Source organism: Aquarana catesbeiana, linkage group LG05 (genome assembly GCF_042186555.1).
Source record: "Aquarana catesbeiana isolate 2022-GZ linkage group LG05, ASM4218655v1, whole genome shotgun sequence".
Taxonomy (NCBI): Eukaryota; Metazoa; Chordata; class Amphibia; order Anura; family Ranidae; genus Aquarana; species Aquarana catesbeiana.
In genome coordinates, this window is record NC_133328.1 from 511,897,324 (window position 1) to 511,919,819 (window position 22,496).

Genomic DNA, 22,496 nt, shown 5'->3' on the forward strand with positions numbered 1-22,496 from the left:
ATGGTGAGGCTTCTGCATTGATGGCAATGGTTAGGCCGCTGCATTGATGGCAATGGTGAGGCTGCTGCATTGATGGCAATAGTGAGGCTGCACTGATGTGGACTGATGAGGCTGCATTGATGGCACTTGTGAGGCTGCAGATGGGCATTGATCAGGCTGCATTGATGGCAATGGTGAGGCTGCTGCATTGATGGCAATAGTGAGGCTGCACTGATGTGGACTGATGAGGCTGCATTGATGGCACTTGTGAGGCTGCAGATGGGCACTGATCAGGCTGCATTGATGGCAATGGTGAGGCTGCAGATGGGCACTGACCCTTATTTTGCTTCATAGTTCCTTACTTAAAATTTAAGTTTTTTTCCTGAGAATTCCCTCTTAAAATTAATGTGCGTTTTATACGCCAATAAATGCAGTAATTACAGTGAATATTCACACAATTTATTGAGTGGAGATTCTCAACTTCTTTTGGTAAACCATCCACACAGTATATGATACAGAAATAAATCTATCTGTATATCCAAAAGAATAACTAGGCAACAATGTAACAATTGTCAAGTGAGGGGTAAAGCCAAAATGTACTGGGCCCAAATATTAATATGAATCAGACACCCATAACATCCACTCATAGTAGCACCTACAACAGACCCAAGTCCCTCTCACAATATAACAACGTTTTCAATAAAGACACTTAAAAAATATTTTAAAAGATCGTCAATGTGTATGCCTTGTGTTAAAAAATATGATGAGGCTTCTTCTGATGAAACAAGCATTTATTACTAGCCATTGGAATATCTCTCAGGGTATGTTTTCACATTTCTCAACTTTGATGCCATTTTTTTATATTCAGTTCTTGTGGATTTTGCAACAACAAACCTTTTGAAGATCAGATCATCCATAATAGCTAACTGCTGTTTGGAACTTATGCATACCTTGCCTTTGTCCAGCCATTTAGCATGACATTTTACAGGGCTGAGAGTTGAAGGCCATTAGTTGTGTGATCTTTCAGCTGTATCATTTTCTTATCTGAAAAGGGAAAATGTGACATCATTTATTTCTTCGGAGACACAAATGCTTCAACAGCAGTCTTTGAGTGGCAAGGGCATTGCTTAGAAAATCATCAACTGCAAGCATGTTTCTAGGTTTTTAACAACTTCATGCTTTTATGTCAATAGCATTATGCAGTGTATTGGGATTTTCTAGCATACCTGTTCACCTGCTGAATAATGGGGTTCCTGCTGCCAGCTGCAAGCACACTACAGGACACAGTAGTGATATGGCAGCCAGTGGGAGAAACCACAGTGCCACAGGGGTTCCACACCTAAGAATGCTGTATACCAGCTGACCTGTAGCTCTTTAAGAAAGAATAATTGAACTTTCTGCTCACTAGAAGTATAAAACCTCTTTTTTACAGGCAGCTTGCAGTTTATTATTTTTTATTTTTTTTTACTGTAGTGACAGTGTTGTTATACGGTTTAATGTGGACATTTTCTGATGTAAGCATAGTTGCTGTGTTTACTTGATGGTATTAGTAGCTTGATGACTGCTTCCACTTGCTTTTTAGACTTGATTCATGAGAATATCAGGGCTCTTTGGAATATCATCTAGAGACAATGACAACCGTTTTACTCCAAGTGCTGGTTTAGCATGGTGTTTCCAAAAAAAAATCAACTTTTTATTGTCTCTCGGGGTACATGTCAAAGTTTTACATCCAATTGCACTCTATGATATCCACATAAACCCTGTGGTTGGTAGAAAGGAGTGGCTCTGAAAGCTTTTTCTGTTTAACTACATTTAGGGGTTGATTTACTAAAGGCAAATAGACTGTGCACTTTGCAGATTGCAGTTGCCCTCTGCAAGTGTAGTTGCTCCAGAGCTTAGTAAATGAGATAAAGTTTCACTTTGCAAAGAGTACCCAATCACTTGCAAGGAAAATAAAAAAACTGCATTTTTGCTTGCACACGATTGGATGATGGAAGTCAGCAGAGCTTCTGCTCATTTACTAAGCTCTGGAGCAACTGCACTTGCACAGTCTAATTGTCTTTAGTAAATCAACCCCTTAGTATCTTTGTATACCGGTTTCCAGTTGAACTTTGTTTTGCTTTATCTGTTCTGCAAATTCTATACAAAGTTGATCAAACTAATATTTTTAATCGCATAGATTGTTTTCTAGTGGGAATGACCATTTCAGTTGATAAATACCTTTGATCAAGTTTGGATACTATGCACAGTGGTCTCCTCTCCATTTTGGATCCTTGGAGAGCATTACGGCAGCTACCATCACAGCACACACTGTGCCCTTGCAGTGAGTCTTTGCCTTGCTCTGTTATCCTGTGTGGTTGATGAGTTCATTTGTTATTTTTTGGCCATCACATCCTGGCTTGACATTTCTGTTTTTAATAAACTGACTGTTTTTTAACACACTTGTTGGTGTATTTGCTTCAATGCACACATGAGTTACCTTCTATTAATGATCCTTTGGAGTGGCACATCTTGGAAAATATGTTGATTCTTGTTTGCATTTTTTTGCACCTGATCATTTGCAGAACAGTTGTGTCCTGTATGATATCCCATATCTACCACATATTTGTTAACGTGTTGATTTGTCTATTTTTAGTTGTGCATGTTTGGGAGAAATGGGTTCTTTGCATATTGTATGCATATTTGTCTGCTTCAGACATGAGTTTCTCAAAGGTAAGATGAAGCACAGTGACTTATGAATGTCACTAGTATTGTTAGAGAGTTTGTTCATCAGTATCATTGATCAGTGTTTGTTTTGGGTTTTCTTTTTGGGATGCCATCATCTTTTGCAAAAAATATTGAACTGTTTGCTCTGCAGATCCCCATATGTTGTGAATGTTGCAGCTGTTTCCCCCAAATAATGTAACATAAGCTTTCTTCATCATATTTTGCATTAGGAGGAACTTTAAAATGAGATCAATGCATTGTTTATCCTTTTTTCCATTCCTCTAAAAGTTTTACAATCAGTTCTCCAAATTATGAAATTGTATTGTTTTCAAGTTCTTATGCTTGGCACCTGAAAACAGGACACACTTGTCTCCACAAGGTGCTCTTTTCAAGTCGTGTCACTGTCTCTCTCCACAATACCATCATGAACAATGCAGAACTAGTGGCCACTGCTGGTGCAGTGTTGTGCGTGAGAACTTTTGGGGTCCATCCACATTCAAGGGCAGGATAGAAGAAGACCGGAGCACCAGCTACAGTCTACTCTAGCATGTCCACTTTCTCTGACCATTATTCGTGACATATCTGCAGTCTCTGATCATCTACTGTATCATGTCTGCAGTCTCTGATCATCTCCTGTACCATGTCTGCAGTCTCTGATCATGTCCTGTACCATGTCTGCAGTCTCTGATCATCTCCTGTATCATGTCTGCAGTCTCTGATCATCTCCTGTACCATGTCTGCAGTCTCTGATCATCTCTTGTATCATGTCTGCAGTCTCTGATCATGTCCTGTATCATGTCTGCAGTCTCTGATCATCTCCTGTATCATGTCTGCAGTCTCTGATCATGTCCTGTACCATGTCTGCAGTCTCTGATCATCTCCTGTATCATGTCTGCAGTCTCTGATCATGTCCTGTACCATGTCTGCAGTCTCTGATCATCTCCTGTATCATGTCTGCAGTCTCTGATCATCTCCTGTACCATTTCTGCAGTCTCTGATCATCTCTTATATCATGTCTGCTGTCTCTTACCCTCTAATATACCATGTCCACAGTCTCTGACCATCTCTTGTATCATGTCTGCAGTCTCTGACCATATGCTGTATCATGTCTGCAGTCTCTGACCATATTCTGTATTATGTCCACAGTCTCTGACCATCTCATAGTCTTTGACTAAATTCTGTTGTGTGTCTGCTGTTTCTGACACTGAATATTTACTGAGTTTTATGTGCAGCACTTTGGTGATAGCGAGGGCTGCACTTAAAGGGGCTGTAAACCCTCATGGTTTTTCACCTTAATGCATTCTATGCATTAAGGTGGAAAACCTTTTTTAGTGCTGCAGCCCCCCCGACCCCCGTTTTACTTACCTGGACGCTGTCATTCTCTGTCCAGGAACGAGCACACCACATCTGTAGCCGTGTCTCGTGTCCCGATTGGATAGATTGATAGCGCAGCCATTGGCTCCCGCTGCTGTCAATCAAATCCAATGACGCAGCGCCGGGGGGCGGGGCCGAGTCCTGCATTCTGTGTGAATGGACACAGATGCAGGACTCGGGAACGCGCCCGCACGGATGTCCACCAAGGTGAGCGCTTCTCCAACGTGGACACTCGATGCGGGGAGGAGCCACCAGCGCCGCTGTGGGACCCCAGAAGAGGAGGTTTGGAGCCACTCTGTGCAAAGTGAACTGCACAGTGGAGGTAAGTATAACATGTTTGTTATTTAAAAAAAAAAAGAAAAAAAAGGAGGGTTTACAACCCCTTTGAGGCTCTCATATCAAGAAAGTTAACTTTCACTGCTATAGATAAAGGTGAGTGCTACTCTCTACTGGAAAGGCAAACCTTATATCTGTCTTATACTCATAGCATATTTAACACAGTATGATACATGGGTGTCACAAAGTACATGCTGCCTTGATGTGATACTTCAGCTGTCCCATGTCAGCTCTAAGCCCAAGAAATGAGCGATCACATGACTGTTGATAGCTCAGTTCTCAGTTTTCTCAGAGTGGAGAGCAGTGACTGTCAGTTGTTAGCTCTCAGACACACTCTGAGAACCGGAGCCAGCTGTCAATGAGGCAGCTGGATGGATCCTGATAAAATGGTTGGGATCTTTCCAGAGCCTGGAGTGGCTCTGTGATGACAGATGACAGTGGGTTTTAGCCAGCTGTTAGCCAATACTGACCAGCTGGCCAGGCAAGCCCATATCCTTCCATTTATCTGGTCAAAGAGTTAGGCTCTTCCTTAAAATTTCTTAAGTGTTTCAGGCCATCTGGGAGAGGGGAGAAATGGATCTTGAAAATTGCCAGTTGGTTAGTTAGGCTTCTGCATGCTTTAAAGGACAATAGATTTTTCTTTGTTTCATGTCAGCAGCAGGAAAGCTATAATTTTCGGTGATTTCATTTATTTGTTTACTTAGCAATAGTATATTCTACAATCTATTAGATGCAAATGGTAATTGGAGAGTCCCAGTGATTTAATTTGCTTACTTCTTTTGCAAATGACTAAATTGCTTTCAGCTCCAAGTAAAACTATTGATTGGTCATATGTCTCCTTCTCCTTACGATGTAAAGATTCACAAAGCTATTTTATGAAGAATTTCCTGGTTTCACACAGTACATCTCCTAGCATTGAAGTTGTGGAGTCAAGGAGGGAGAACTCTACCTTTAGCACAATTTGTATTTTTAAATGTGTCTAATCCAAAAAACAATTTTTTTTTTTTTTTGTTTACTAGTCCTTGGTGTGGTAACTGGATTTGTTTTATGTTTTCAGATTTCTAATGCTTTATTTTACTGGTAATCCTGCAAATAACACACTTCTTGTCCCCGTGTGACTACATAATTCCTCCACTGTATCTATGGCGGGAGCCATGGTAGTCACCCTAGGCTGCTACAAACACGTCTGGTTCTTTTCATCTCCATTTCATGGATAGAAGGGAAATTGGTAGATTACATAGGATAAGTAAAACAAACTGTACTGTGTTGCCTCAATGTGTTAAAATAAAATGGATCCTATCCCTTTAAGATCAAATTATCATGACATAAATAATATTCACGAAAAAACAATAATATTTTATATGTGACTCAAATATTTAAAATTTTGAAACAGAAAATCCAACAGATGATAACAAAGTCCCACAGGTGCATAAATATTCACACAAAATAATGTCCCTTAGATGTGCAATCATGTAGGTCCTCTGTGCTCATAGGCCTAGGCACACACTAATCACCTAGTGCGCATTAGCATTATAGCTCTGCGTGGCAGCGGGGAGATGGGAAAGATTTCTCTCTCACCGGCTCTGCCTTGAGAGAAGAACTTATGCACTGCTCTTTCACGTTGCTGGCAGGGACATCAATGTGCCCGGACCATACAGTATATACAGTCTGTAGACACACACACATATGTGTGTTTGAGCTTTGGGGTGCACACCCTAATGCAATAGGCTGCGCACACCTATGTCTGTGCTGTAATAACAAATCCAGCGTGCCTCCACCAAAGAAGTAATAAGATAGTTTACTGCTCTCCCGTGGAGGTCTAAGCAAGCTCAGCATTCCCCAGCCAAGTCCAGTTGGACAATGGCAACCTTCTGTGCGTTCAACACTCCCTCAGAAAATGGTTTCTAGCATTAACAGAATCGGCATGTGTTGGAAGCAGTATTTGAAACCATACAATGTACCCAAAAGAGGGGATTTGCATTTTGATGATGTCTCCCAGGTCTGTGTTCTACCACACAATTGAACTCCTGGAACAGGTCTAGAGAGACCATAGGGCCCCATGCACAATGAGTGTTTAGCCCTGGTACATGGGACTCTGGTGTTTAGGTGCAGGCAGTAGGTAAAGGAGTATCATACAGCCCCACTGTTGTCAGCCTCTAAATCTCTATAAAAGGCCGCTGTGGTTGTAGGGAGCTGGACAGTGCACCATGTGCAACCAATGTTTAGGACAGTATGTCCCCAAGGATAATGTCCAGACGTAAGCAATCTGTGTTCTGAGTATTCGTCCCTGTAAGCATACTGCCCTAAACATTAGTACTACTGAGTACATCATCAAGCCCTGCCAGCCACAGCAGCTTACAGCCTCTCATAGGATTTTACAGACTACCAACATCGGGCTGGAAGGTGTACTAACTAGAGTCTCATGCACCAAGGCTAAACGCTCGTTGTGCATGAGGTCTAAGCATTGTTTACCTTTCCTTAATGGAGAGGAAAAGTAAAAGATGTTTGGTACATGAGGCGTGAATGGTTAAAGAATATCACTGTGCACAATTTGGAAGGGTGTTGGAGCACTGTTTACTTATTAAATATTGAAAAAGCCTTGGGCAGCAGAATGGATATTATTAGTATATTGTTTGAAAGATAAAACAACATTTTGTGCAGGAGATATATATTGCACAACTGTTTATTTTTTCTGCACATTGAAACAAAGTTATATATGGTTTTTGGTATTAATTGTAGTATGTGTTTAATAGCACAGCTTGTGAGAATATCACTGTTGCTTTACCCCAGTAAGAGCTGCTGGCTTTGAAAGGGCTCCTCTTCCTTTCTACTGGCTATTTCCCGCCAGCGACAGACAGACTTCCACTCCATCAATCTGCTTATACAGTTATACATAATGCAATTATGTGTTGGCTCAAACATCTAGGATGGGAGGATTAGGTGTACATGATACCCCAAAACAAAAGCAAACATTTCCCTTTGCTTGATAGTATCTTGTAGAATCTTTAAACTTGGGTAAGGTTAAAACTTTATGCCTCTACCACAGGCTAATGCAAACTTGGTAGGCCAGGCAGACAGCTATCTTTACATATATTTGGTCTCTCTCATAGACCAGTTTAAGATTCTTAAGACCTCTTTCACAGGCCATTTGTGGACCTTTAAACCCAGACAGACAATTGACTATGCAGGACACTTTTTCAGTTTCAGCTTCTTTCCCCAAAACAAGTGGGCCTGAGAGTTAAGAACTAGACCTCACAGAGCTACATTCTCCCCCAGACAGCAGACCTGAGGGGCAGGGACCTTTAGATTTCACTTCACCTCCAGACTCTTCACAAAAACTTGGAGGGAAAAGGCCTTTCTAGAATACCACGCCAAATATATAGTATCTTGCTCAGCCCACAGCACTGGCATAAACTCCTCAGTGATTAGCCAGGGTGAGATAAACATTCATAACCCAGTACATTGTATTTTTTTGCTCTGTTTACTGGAGATCACTCCCAAGTAGCAGACAGAAGCAAACAATGTCCCTGGGATTAGGAGAAACCTGAGGTGGAATTCACAATTAGTGCTTTGTGAGCGTGCAAAATCGTGCCGTGCTTTTGGGCATTTGTGCAGAGTTTAGCAGCACACATATAAGGCAGCCCATTGATATCAATTAGCTGCTGTACACAAGACAAATGTGACAAAGTAGATCATGTACCTGTTTGAGCGTTGGGCTTTATGCGTTTTTTAACCGTGCATTTTGACTCATTTGCCAAGCGTTTTTTAAGTGACAAATGCTCTCTTTTGCCATGTTTGGGTTGCTATTCACAATAAATGGTGACACAAACACAACAGGTGGTTTTCGGGCATTTTGTGAACACTTGCGAAATTCTGCGATTTTACGTACAATAACAAAATGCTAAAGTGTGCCTGCCGCCTGACAAACCCAGATTACATACACAAACTGGGCTCAGGTTGGCTATAGCCCAGCTGTCAAAATTACATTTAGACTTGTGATACTCCTTTAAAAGGCAGGGCCTCTATTGTTTATATCAAAATTGTTATTTTAATAGTATTAAAAGCTGCAACTAGGTGTTAGATTATGATTTTAACATATCATTATAATCTATGATTAAGCCCTTCATGTGTGATACATGTCAGAGTGGGGTTGATTTACTAAAACTAGAGAGTGCAAAATCTGGTGCAGCTGTGCATGGTAGCCAATGCAGCCTTTCTAACTTCTGCTTGTTCAATTAAGCTTTGACAATAAAACCTGAAAGCTGATTGGTTTCTATGCAGAGCTGCCCCAGATTTTGCACTCTCCAGTTTTAGTAAATCAACCCCAGTGAAAATTGGTCTGGGCAGATTTCCTTGTGATCTTGTCCTGGAACAGGATGAGCTTCATCGAACAGTGCCTGTAACCAGAGATGGGTGGACTACGGGCTTAAAGCAGAGGTTGGTATTGTGAGGTTCACTTAACTGCCATCCTCCCCAAAAGAAAATACTTACCTTATCTTTATCCCAAAGCTGCTCCATTTAGCCTTGGCAAACAGAAATAGATACCCTGTACTTCCAGGTATGGAGGAGTTTCCTTTCCTCCCATATGACAATGCCGGAGCTTTTGGATTGGTCCAGCCTTATCACACGTGAGTGGGTAGAGAGTCCCCAGCCCTGCTTACTCTATTTACTTGCTAAACATGCAGCAGAGGAGCAAAGGGAAGTTGTGTATGTGCTGCTGGGATGGGGGAAAGTTACGTGGACCCCACATGGTCAAAATGTTTTGATTTGTCATTCTGCATATGGGCAATCTAGCACTTTACTCTTTTTTTTTTATGTTATTTTTTATTGTGCTGATAAAAAATAGTTTGAAGTTTAAAAAACAAATAACTCTCTTTAAAGTATATTGTTAACATGGCCTTTTTTTTCAATATTGTAAAATGTTATTTTCCTTACAGTAAAACTATTTATGCAATAAATGTATTATTATAAAAAAACCCTTTCATCTTTAAAAAAAAAATAGATCATATGTTTTCTCACTGCATTGTAGTTTAGTTTTTGTTCCCATAAAAAATAACGATATTCCTGAAACAATATATGTTGTGGCATGTTAATGAATGAGCTTTACTGTGTATATACAGCCTTGTCTCAGGTTGGCTTTAACCTATGCAGGAGCGAGTGAGCCATGCATTAACCTTTCAGGAAATGTAATTATCTGTAGGTACTTTGGTTTTGTTTTATTTAGCAGGCACATGGGGTAAACTCGTTCAGCTTGATAAATTGCACATAAAACTTAAAGGGTACTCTAAAGAGATCAATGATAGTCCATCTGTTCACATAATGTTCTGATCAATTTTGCACATCAGCCAAGAGATGCATAGAGAACAGTATAAAATAACAGAAAAATACATATATATCGAATTTCTGCAGGCAAGCAGTTGCTTGTTTGTAAAACTGATATTCCGCATTTAAGAAAATCAGACAGAAAAAAACAAATTTTAATTTTTATACATATGAGCATTTATGGGAGTGTATTTTATTATGTGTACCATGTAATCCTACTATCAAATATTCATTGTTGTACCTGAACAAACAACATTACTGAGCCCAGTTATAATAGTAGCAAAGTATATGACTTAAACATATACTGAATTTCGGCTTTTCGGTGTTATATGACATAACAGCATGGCCTAAATATAAGCTAAAAATAAATAAATACAGTTACAAACATTTATAGGAATAAAATAGTACCAATCTAGCTGAATAGAGATTTTTAAATATGACAAGGCACTAAAGATAAGCATTTAAATCTTAAGGGTTGATGGTACTGATAATGAGTGAATGAAACATAAGGAATGTAATAAAACTACTTAAGACAAGTTAGCAAAGATTAAAAGCTGGCAAACAGATTTACAACAAAATTAAAGTAAATGTGTTAGATGTTTTACAAGATTAGAACTCTAGGAAAAATACACTGGGGAGATAGGGTTGGGTGTTTATTGCTTTCTGCACTATGGGGGTTATTTACGAAAGGCAAATTCACTTTGCACTACAAGTGCACTGCAAGTGCAGTCGCCTGGAAGTGCAGTCGCTGTAGATCTGAGGGGGAGATCTGAAATTAGGGGAAGCTCTGCTAATTTTATCATCCAATCATGTACAAGCTAAAATGCTGTTTTTTATTTTCCTTGCATGTCCCCCTCAGATCTACGGCGACTGCAATTGAAAGTGCACTTATAGTGCAAAGTGTATTTCCCTTTCATAAATAACTCCCACAATTACCAAAAGTATTGGGATGCCTGCCTTTACACGCACATGAACTGTAATGGCATCCCAGTCTTGGTCTATAGGGTTCAATATTGAGTTGGCCCACCCTTTGCAGCTATAACAACTTCAACTCTTCTGGGAAGGTTGTCCACAAGGTTTAGGAGTGTGTCTATGGGACTGTTTGACCATTTTTCCAGAAGCGCATTTGTAAGGTCAGGCACTAATTTGGATGAGAAGGCCTGGCTCGCAGCCTCTGCTCTAATTCATACCAAAGGTGTTCTAATGGGTTGAGGTCAGGACTCTGTGCAGGCCAGTCAAGTTCCTCCACCCCAAACTCGCTCATCCATGTCTTTATGGACCTTGCTTTGTGCACTGGTCAAAACATTTGGTGGAGGGGGAATTCTGGTGTGGGGTTGTTTTTCAGGGGTTGGGCTTGGCCCCTTAGTTCCAGGGAAGGGAATTCTTAGGGCAACAGCCTTGCTTTGTGGGAGCAGTTTGGGGATGGCCCCCTCCTGTTCCAACATAACTGCGCACCAGTGCACAAAGCAAGGTCCATAAAGACATGGATGAGCGAGTTTGGAGTGGAGGAACTTGACTGACCTGCAAAGAGTCCTGACCTCAACCCGATAGAACACCTTTGGAATGAAATAGAGTGAAGACTGCGAACCAGCCCTATCGGTCCACATTAGTGCCTGACCTCACAAATGCACTTCTGGAAGAATAGTCAAACATTCTCATAGACACACTCCTAAACCTTGTGGGCAGCCTTCCCAAAACAGTTGAAGTTGTTATAGCTGCAAAGGGTGGGCCAACTCAATATTGAACCCTATGGACTAAGACTGGGATGCCATTAAAGTTGATGTGCGTGTAAAGGCAGGTGTCCCAATACTTTTGGTAATACAGTGTATATCCTCTCTTGGGAGATTCACCCCCTATATCTGTCCTGGTGATGATTGTCTTCTGTACAGAAAGTGTAGGGAAATTGAATTTTTTTGAATTGACACAGGAACAGGAGGTGAGGGAAAATCTTCCAGTGAGGAGACCTGTTCTGGTGACCACTGTGTAAGAGGGGATTTCCTCTCCCTATTTGACGATTTATTTTCTTTTAGTGTTATGTTGTCTTTTTGATATAGGAAGCAAAGGGAAATCTGCCTGACAGAATGAAGACAGCAGGTTTCCTGTGATGAGTGTCTTTACAGACACACCTCATAGGGTGCAGGCAGCAGGCAGCCCTGTGTGTCTTCACTTCTCTCTCCCCAAAGGGATCAATTCCTGATCACGAGAGAGAGAGAGAGGAAGTAACACAGTAAGCTGCGATAGCTTGCTGCATAACTCCCTGCTCAGTGCACTTGTGAGAGGGGCTTATCATCCAATAAGGGAAGCGTTAACTTCTTCGTCCACTAATGCCCAACTAAGGAGACCGGGTCATGAAAAATCTGTATTAAGGCCGCACCTCCAACTTAGAAGCGACCACACTTCATGGCACAGTGAATTCTTTATGTCTCCTTCACTTTACAGTGACGTTACACTAGACCAACTGTACACTGTACACTGTCTTCCTTCTCAGTGCAGCACTTGTGAGGGGATATTGCGGAGCCTGTATCCCACTCTCCAGTCTAGCTTTGATGTCACCAAACTCCCAGTGAAATGCTGTTGAGGATTCTCTCGTACACTCTCCCTGTGACATGCATCTAGATCCATAGGGGCTCCGTAACTTTGGTCTGGTCCCAGGTACACGGGGCATCAGCTACTAGGGAGGGGGCACCCCCTCGCTACCAGAGCACACCATCATTTCTGCCTGTCACACTGAACACATGCCGGCTGGCAGCTTATAAGAGAAGTATGAATTATTTTTTTGGGAGCATCTGTCCCCCGCAGGCTCTAACACTGAGAACCGAGTGATCGAACACCACCAATCGCTCGGTTCTCATAGCTCCCTAAACAGAGAGCTGGTGACTGTCAGTCAGTGGCTTTCTGCTCTGCCCCCCAACTCTCAATGAAGTGCTGGTTGATGGGCAGGTTGCATTCCCTTTGAATGTCAGCCAGCTGAGCAGTGGCATTGTATGGCCGGCAGAAATGACCACAGGCTTTCCCGCGAACACCCAATATTGTTCGCTGTGCGGCGAACGGACGAATACCCAATGTTCAAGTCGAACTTACGTTCAACTCGAACATCAAGCTCATCCCTAGTGGTTAATGACTTTTACTGTGAATGGTCTAAGGTTATCAGTGGTGTACTTCAAGGTTTAGTGCTGGGACCCTTACTTTTTAATACCTTTATAAATGATATTGGGTCTGGGATTAAAAGTAACATTTCTGTCTTTGCAGATGACACCAAGCTATGCAGTGGAATAACGTCCTTACAGGGCGTCTCCAATTTACAAGCTGACCTCAATGCACTGTCTAATTGGGCGACTGTGGCAGATAAGGTTTAATGTTGATAAATGTAAAGTTATGCACTTGGTGGCTAAGAATATGCATGCATCATACATACTAGGAGGAGTACAACTGGGGGAATCAATGGTGGAGAAGGATCTAGGAGTTTTGGTGGATCATAAGCTTAATAATAGTATGCAATTCCAAGCTGCGGTTTCCAAAGCACGCAAAGTCCTTTCTAGTATTAATAGAGGTATGGACTCCAGAGAGAGAGATATCATTTTGCCCCTGTACAAATCATTAGTAAGATCTCATCTGGAATATGCAGTTCAGTTTTGGGCACCAGGTCTCAAAAAGGATATCGGGGAACTGGAGAAAGTGCAGAGAAGGGCAACCAAACTGATAAGAGGCATGGAGGAGCTCAGCCATGAGGAAAGATTAGAGGAACTGAATTTATTCACTCTTGAGAAGAGGAGATTAAGAGGGGATATAATCAACATGTACAAATTTATAAGGGGTCCATATAGTGAACTTGGTGTTGAGTTATTCACTTTATGGTCAACACTGAGGACAAGGGGGCACTCTTTACGTCTAGAGGAAAAGAGATTTCATCTCCAAATATGGAAAGGTTTCTTTACAGTAAGATCTGTGAAAATGTGGATTAGACTCCCTCCAGAGGTGGTTCTGGACAGCTCAGTAGATTGCTTTAAGAAAGGCCTGGATTCATTCCTAAATGTACATAATATAACTGGGTACTGACATTTATAGGTAAAGCTGATCCAGGGAAAATCCGACTGCCTCTTTGGGATCAGGAAGGATTTTTTTCCCCTGCTGTAGCAAATTGGATCCTGCTTTTCTGGGGTTTTTTTCACCTTCCTCTGGATCAACTGTGGGTAAAGGATTGGGTATATGGGATTGTATGATATTTTTTATTTTATCTATTTACTTTTTTATGGTTGACCTGGATGGACTTGTGTCTTTTTTCAACCTGACTAACTATGTAACTATGTAACTATGTGTATCTAAGGATATTTTTTACTAAGCAGACAGCAAGTTAAAGCGGGGGTCCACCTATCTATCGTTTTTTTTTTTTGGAGTTCATTCAAAAAGTTTTCTTCTCATCATTATCTACTCACATGTTCTGTGTAATAAGTCCGCCTGTGTCCGATTTCATTGTAAAGAATAACTTATAAAATGTATTTCCTGGATGCAGTGAATGCTGTGCTCCCAGCATTCACCGAGATGTTGTGATGATGCTGTTGCACAATGCATGCTGGGAAGCCTGAGACTAGCTCCCAGGGGACTGTGGGAGGTCTGAGAGAGGCTAGAAACACGCCTACTCCCATGGGAGGAAAACCAGGAAGTGCTAAGAAGATTAGAAAAAAAAAGGTAATTACGGCGATTTAAATTTTTTTACACAGCATGTCAGCATGTAGGCAAGGAAGAGAATGCATAGAGATAATGTTCAAAATTTGGGTGGAACCCCGCTTTAAAGTGATTGTAAAGACAGAAGGTTATTTACCTTACTGCATTCTAATGCAGTAAGGTAAAAAACCTTCTGCATGCAGGCTTTACAATCACTTTACGAATACATATTCTCAAGCTTGCTGCAGTCAAAGCCTATTATTCAGCACATACAAAGAAAGAACTCATAAGGCTTAATTCAGAGAGCTAACACACCAGGTTAGGGATCTTTATTTTTTTTTAAAAGTGACAGTTATTTTCAGCTCAGTCTAATAAAATCTGAAAATAACAGTCACATGGCTTAAACAAAGCTTCTTATCCTTTGTGAATTGAACCTGTAATCAGTAAAATCATTAGAACAATATTGTAATTTCTTTACATTGGGCAGTCAGTTTGTTACCAGTAGTGCATAACTCATTACACTACTTCCAATGTGTGTCAAATCTTTGCCTGTAGTTCCTTTTACTATGTGTCACTGTGCTGCAGGAATATTCATTTCAAAGAGGAGAAAATAGTATGCCTTGATGTGGGATTTCAAGATACCCTCCTGCTTAGAAATAAATAACGGAGGCAAAATAAAACAAAATGAAATCCCTCAACTGACACCAGGCATGAAGCTCAGCAGCATATTTTTAACTTGTCATAGATGCCTGCACAAATTTTTAAGGGAACATTAGATATCTGAAGTTGAAGGCATCTCACTGCAGGAGGCAATCTACATTCTCAACATGCATTAACCATGTTATACATGCTAGACTGCAGTAATTGAGATATGGTGCACTAACTTAAAGCAGATAAAGCCATATACTTTATTTGCTTGATGAAATCAATCTTCATATAAATACAATATGACATATGTTCTGAATAGAACTGCATACTTCCAATTATAGTTGCTATCAGCTGTTTATGACCAACAAAATAATTGGTAAATTTATCATAAGACATATATTTGATGTACAGTCTCATATTTAATTTTTTTATTTAATACGTTTTTAATGCAAGTTTGAATAAAGATAGTAAAACAAGTGTACAAGAATTTCTGACCAAACAGAAACCAGAATTGCATCTTAGGTATTGCATATAGTTGTGTTGTGTCAAAATTAAAAACTGCACTCTCATAACCCAAATAACCACAAAAGTGTCCAATCAAAACAAATGGCAAAAACCAAAATACAAAATACACAAAAGTTGTACAAAAATTATAAAGTTAATGAAACAAAAAAGTTTTGTTGTATAAATATCCAGTGAAAATATCCAGTTCATAGTTTATGGTTGATGACAGCGTTCCTTCCTATGTTCATCCAAAGTGTCACAGAAAAGTTCCAGCAAATATGAATCCACCAACACCAGGATGTCTCCACACCAAAACAGTGCTGTGATTCCTCTCCACCAACAAATATGCACACAGCTCACTCACCAGAACTATTCGACCCCCATTACAGGTAGTCCAATCACAAATTTTGGCTACTCTGTAGCTATATCAGGAGCAGCTCTCACACTATTTAATTGAGTTTTTATCAATCAAGTATTTATGGCATAGCACTTTAAGACCCCTTTCACACTGAAGACCGCCCCTCGCTCGCGGTAAAACTTTGCTTGCTTTAACAGGGCGTTACCGGTGCTGTGCGGGCTGGAGGGGGGAGCATTTAACCCCAATTAAGAGTTACACAAGTTGATAAAAGTGCCCGAAAAGTGCCGCTGCAGAAGCGCTTTGCAGGTGCTTCGGCAGCGCTGCCCATTGGTTTCATTGGGCAGGGCAGTGCAGGAGTGGTGTATACACCACTCCCACACTGCCCAAAAGATGCTGCTTGCAGGACATTTTTTCCTGTCCTGCAAGCGCACCGCCCCAGTGTGAAAGCACTCAGGCTTGCACACTGGGGTGGCAGGCGAGGCAGTTTACAAGCGATTTACAGGTGCTATTTTTTGCGCTAAAATGCCTGTAAAGCACCTTCAGTGTGAAAGGGGTCTAATATTGGTTTACCTTTGTGTGGGTTTAGGTTGTTTAACCCTTTGTTTATAGTGCATATAGTTGTTAAAAGCGCATTACTCATTACTCTCTGCAGTCACAGCCAACGGAAAGTGACCTGAATACAATAATTAACCTTAATAATGTAGGTGGTTAATCTGGAACTATTTTTTATTAAAAGAGATAGTAAAGAAGGAAAAAGGTAAATGATAGGGGGATCAGAAGGGAAGAGAACCAAAATTTGCAAGGAGGTGGGCCATGTAAAACAAATAAGCCCTTATTGTTGCATGGAGGTAAAGGGACCAGCAATAATATTAAAGTACAAGGCAGATATTTTAAACTCAAACCAACAGGCCCATATCTTGGTATGGTGACTGGGGGACAGAAATATGAAATGTGCATAAGCTCCTCCATGAAGCAAATATCATCTACCTTATGCAGCCACTGGGTGATAGAAGGAATTCATTTTTGCCCTCAAGAAAATCTAAATGCAGGATTTTACCACATTCAGTAGGTGAGAGGTTACAGTTTGTATTGGCCTATTGGTTTGGCTGTACAATGGAATAATACATTGTCCATGGGTCAGGCTCTACTGTAGCATGTCCACAATCTGTGACCATCTCTTGTGACATATTTTCAGTGTCTGATCGTCTCCTGTATCATGTCTGCAGTTTCTGACCATCTCTTGTTCAACACCTTATAGCCGTATCAGGGCTATCAATTGAAGCACTTCGCACCAATATGGGCAGATAAGTGGACAGTGCCACCATATGTGAGCATTAGAGAGCCTTCCTTGCCACATTCTCTCCAACATAAGAGACAGCTGAATGAAGACATGAATCATAGTTTTACTGGTGTGTAGCGCCAGCCAGTCAGTATTTATAATTTACCTCAGCCATTTTTGATGAGATAGAGGAGATGTGTGATAGTTGGACGATTTTATCCTTTTGCCAATCTGTGAGCGAGAGTTGGAGGTCAGATTCCCAGCAGGAAAAATAGTCCAGGTATGGAGGCCCTTGTGGTGCAAGGATGGCTTTTTAGAACAGGGACATGCAGTGTAGCAGTGGCACTTTAAAGCGTAATATGGATTCAATGGGGTTCAAGTCCATTAGAGACCTAAAAGGCTCAGACTGAGAGCAGACAAATTGTGATAGTTGCTATTGATCCATGAAAGATGAAGTAGATGTTCCACATATGGTCCTCAATGGTTTAATAATTGACCCCTGAAGGACGTATAGCTGTAGTGGTCTTCCTGGAAGCCAGTTTGTAAATCCTTCATCCTGTAATCCAGGTAGAAAAAACATGCGGTAATAAAGGCATCAGCGGTGAGTTATATTACCAATTTTGGCAAGTATTTAGCTAACCCAGATTGACAGGGAGGATGTAGTCAAGGGTGAGGTGGACAGTGCTAGCGCTCTGTGTGAGTGAGTAATCCATGGAGAGGCTGGTATTACACAAATCTGATTCCAGTTAGGCGCACAATTTAGAGCCACTAGCATATTTCTAGCCTCACATTTTATTATTGCTTTTTCTTTTTGTTGCTACGATCATTCCAGAACAATAATTTTAAATGTTTGGCTGCCCACAGAATAAATTTGCCAGTTCCTTGTAAAAACCCAACTTATAGCAAAAGTAATGTATTTAAATTATATCATTTATAAACTTTTCATTGTTAAATTGTAGATAATTTTGTCAGGTTGTAAATGACAACAGTTTATAACATTGATTTGAGAGTGCTAAGCAACCATTGTCATTTTGTGTACATATAGAATAAAGTCATTTTCTGTTTGAATGGCAACAAAAAAAAAAAAAAAGGAAAAATGCATTGGGTCCTGGCAGACCATAAGGCTGTACACTGCACAAATAGTTTATTTTGTAACAGATTTCATTACAGGAATAATAAATACATGAAAAAGAAGGACTTTTGAAATGAAAAGAACTTTAAGATCTGCAGTGTCTTCTTTCATTTCTCCATTGGGTTTTTGTGCACATCCGCTTTTTTTTTATTATTGCACACATGTCTTCCCCTACTTCCTTCCAGAAACAAGTATCCAATCAGAATGTTCCATTTGCAGAGGTCACAGAGACCATAGATAAATGCAAACACCTCCATGTTCCATCCAGTGCTTGTCAGCTTTCACTAGAGAAGGTATATTTCAATATGTCTGTTGGACAAAAAATCTATACTAGCTGAAAATAAATTTTATGCAGAAATTATTTTACTTTAGCCAGTCTTAAAAATGTATGAATTTCTTCAAAGCCTTATACCATGAATTGTTAGATGCATTATGTAAGATCAGGTACATGGATACATCCATAACGAATGAACAATTTCAGTTTCATTGGTGTGCAGAGCATTACACATTCCTCTTCAGTTCTTATTACAGTTCTAAGGGTGATCAGTGACCCATTCATACACAGAACTGACATGGTATGTGCATGTAATTCTTCTGACTATGGAATAACAATGCAACTAGGGTGATCTCTTGCAATAGGCTGCTGAAGCAGAAAATCATATATTCGTGATGCATTTGGTTTGTATGAATCTTGATAGGAGGTTAGATGTGAGTGACAGAATAATAAATAATGTAGAAAGGTAGAGCCAGGCAGTAAGAGAAGAAGGCCCAGGGGACTATATTAATGGTAATAATAAAATGTTAATTAAAGTTTGTTACAGTGTTCAGGTACATGATGGAAACAATAATGTATTCACACATGCTGCTGTGGAAAAAAAGAGCTCATAATAAATTAATTGAAGCCATCTTTATCTGTTATATAGATGACAAACATTCATGGGTCATCTAAACATGATAGAATGCAATTAACAAGATTGATGAATGGTTGATATTAAAGTGAACCAATACTCTAACATTCATAATTTGGTTGGAAAGAATATTAGGAGTTAATTGCTGTCTTGGAAAAAATGCTTGCCCAGGATGACTCCAGTCATGCCAAATGCCTAAGCAAGTAGTAACATAATCTTGCCGAAGAGAGGATAAACTAATCTGAACTCTGTTCTTTTTCAGTAGATATCCCTCTTTAACAGAGGTCACGTGACAACATGTATCAGTATGAGAGTAAGAGCTCCACTAGTACAAACTGCAAAAATCCTGACTTCAAGGACATATCAATAAATAATTGTGAAAATAAATAATTGTACAAAATAAGTGAGAATGTACAGGTACCCAACAGAGCAAAAACTACAAACCAATCCTACTTTGGGACTACTACAATGAAGGATCCCACCCTAAACATCAGAGGGCAGAAAGGAGCAAAGCTGGGGAAAGATATGTATTTAAAATCATTTATTATTATTTTTTAAGGTACTTATATAGCACCAACAATTTACGCAGCGCTTTACATATACATTGTACATTCACATCAGTCCCTGCCCTCAAGGAGCTTACAATCTAAGGTCCCTAACTCACATTCATATACAGGGGCCAATTTAGACAGAAGCCAATTAACCTACCAGTATGTCTTTGGAGTGTGGGAGGAAACCGGAGTACCCGGTGGAAACCCACACAGGCATAGGCAGAACATGCAAACTCCAGGCAGGTAGTGTCGTGGTTATGGTTGGGATTTGAACCAGCGACCCCTTGTTACTGCTAGGCGAGAGTGCTACCCACTACACTACTGTGCCGCCCATTTATTTTGTTAATGTATAGTAAAAATATTACCATATGCTATGGTACCAATCTGGATCACCTACTATGTATTTGGGTACCCACCAATTTGCTTCAGATGGTGTGGACACATGGAGACCTTCTTTCATATATGTTGGGCCTGACCGGTAGCATAGCAAGTTTGCAGGGAAGTGTTTCAAATGATTTCAGAACTAGAAGACTCCTCAAACCCCCTTTCCTAGCTCAACATGCTCTCTTGAATCTCAAACCTCCAGTCATTCCCCCAAAAAGTTTTAAACTTCTCCTACGTGTCCTTAGAACAGTCAAACAAACAATTGCTAAGGCCTGGAAATGACCTACCCTCTGTTTGAAACGAAATCTAGAAATAATTCAGTCATGATACACTAAAAATTGAGGTGAAATTGACCAACAAAATGGATAAGTACCTGTCGTTCTGGCAGCCCTGGCGCTGAAGTTTCTTCCAGAAGCATTTAACCAAAATCTCCTGACACCCTGCAAGAGGGAGTGTGTCCATTGAAAACACCCACCCCACACCTGTCTCATTGCTGGCTGAGGTCATACACAGCCATATAAATATCTGAAGCACTGGGTCAGTTTGAGCAGCGTCTTATCCCACATAAGCCCACACTTCTGAATTAGTGCCTGACACCTGCTCCCCCTTTCTGAATACCACTAGGCACACCTGTTATCCTCGTTATCCTCCAGCTTTGAACAGCACTCCTAGTTTACATGTGATCACATCATAATAAGAGAACAAATCAGCACAAATCTGTATGTAACAATAGCAAATAGCTGCTGGATACCAGGGTCAACAATCACAAATCCCTAAAAAATACATATAAAACAGATGGTGCAGTGCTAAAAAATGTTTGTAATAAAGTCCATAAATCAAACAGTAAACAATGTATCCAAGTGGTCATCAGTGATGTAGCATCATGCAGAAAACTCAGTGGGTATATGTGATCCCTCCACCAATGCTAAAGATGGCCGCTCACCTCAGCGCAGGGACCCTTTAATTACAGAGGGTCAAATGCACCTTCCCTTATGGGTCAATGAAGATAATTGGCAGCAGATCCCGATACAGTCTGGTTACAACAAAGAGCAAGGACTATGCAGCGTAGGAAACTTCCAAGGCACTCACTTCCTGCTACCCTCGCCGACGTCACCTCCGGCGGCATGTCACGTGAGCTCTTCAAAAGAATGCTCTTTGTTGTAACCAGACTGATCGGGATCTGCTGCCAATTATCTTCATTGACCCGTAAGGGAAGGTGCATTTGACCCTCTGTAACTAAAGGGTCCCTGCGCTGAGGTGAGCGGCCGTCTTTAGCATTGGTGGAGGGATCACATATACCCACTGAGTTTTCTGCATGATGCTACATCACTGATGACCACTTGGATACATTGTTTACTGTTTGATTTATGAACTTTATTACAAACATTTTTTAGCGCTGCACCATCTGTTTTATATGTGATCACATCACTCTTCAGATCCTATATCTGGAAGCTCCAAAGGGTCCTGAAAGCCCAACTCTGGTCAAAATTGAAAACAAATGGTGTATTGCCAATAATCCCACTGTTTCCTTTGTTCATTCTGCAAAACCATATTGTTCATACATACATTTCCTGGTCTGGGCACCAGACTAAATTGCCTGCTTGTTATCTTCTTGGGGACCGGTCCTTAACGCTCCTGTGTAGCTCTCACCAATACAGTGCTGACATGCTTGTGCACGAACTGCTTGTGTGAAACGCATCAACAATGTTCCTGTGATATTCATCTGACATGGTGACAATAAAAAATACTTGAACAGTATCCATCTCGTTGTGGTGTGCGGCCATCTTCTTTCTCTTCATATTAGCTATTGACGGTGGTGAGCCGGAGCGAGCACCTGCAATGGTTTGTTGATTATTCAATTGCTTGAGTGGTGAGCACACTTTTGCTGGACATCAGTCTGCTTGACAAGGCTTGTGGGTGGGATTTGTACAATGCCACTACATGAATCCCTCCACTTTGCCCATGACCTTGCCCACTCTGTCCACAATTCTGACCAAGAATTATGGGACATATACAGCGGTGACCCGTCCATTAGGGGCACACAGGTGCTGCCCCCGCATCCATGCGTCTGGCCCCCCTGATCTACATACAAGGTGCCGGACGCATGGATTCCAATGGCGGGGGGTGTTTTTCTTGAAGCATGTGATTAGAGCCATAGGCTCTAATACTCTTCAAAAAAGGGTGGGCTCAGGGCACAGAGCACTGCGCCCCAATCCCTCCCAGTTGTGTGACAATGGCAAATGAAGATTCGCTTTTGCCACATTGATCCTCCTCCCGACCAGGAAGCAGGTGTTGAGACCCGTCACCTGATTGGCTGAAAGGATAGGCGGTCCTATTGGATGCCTAGGAGGAA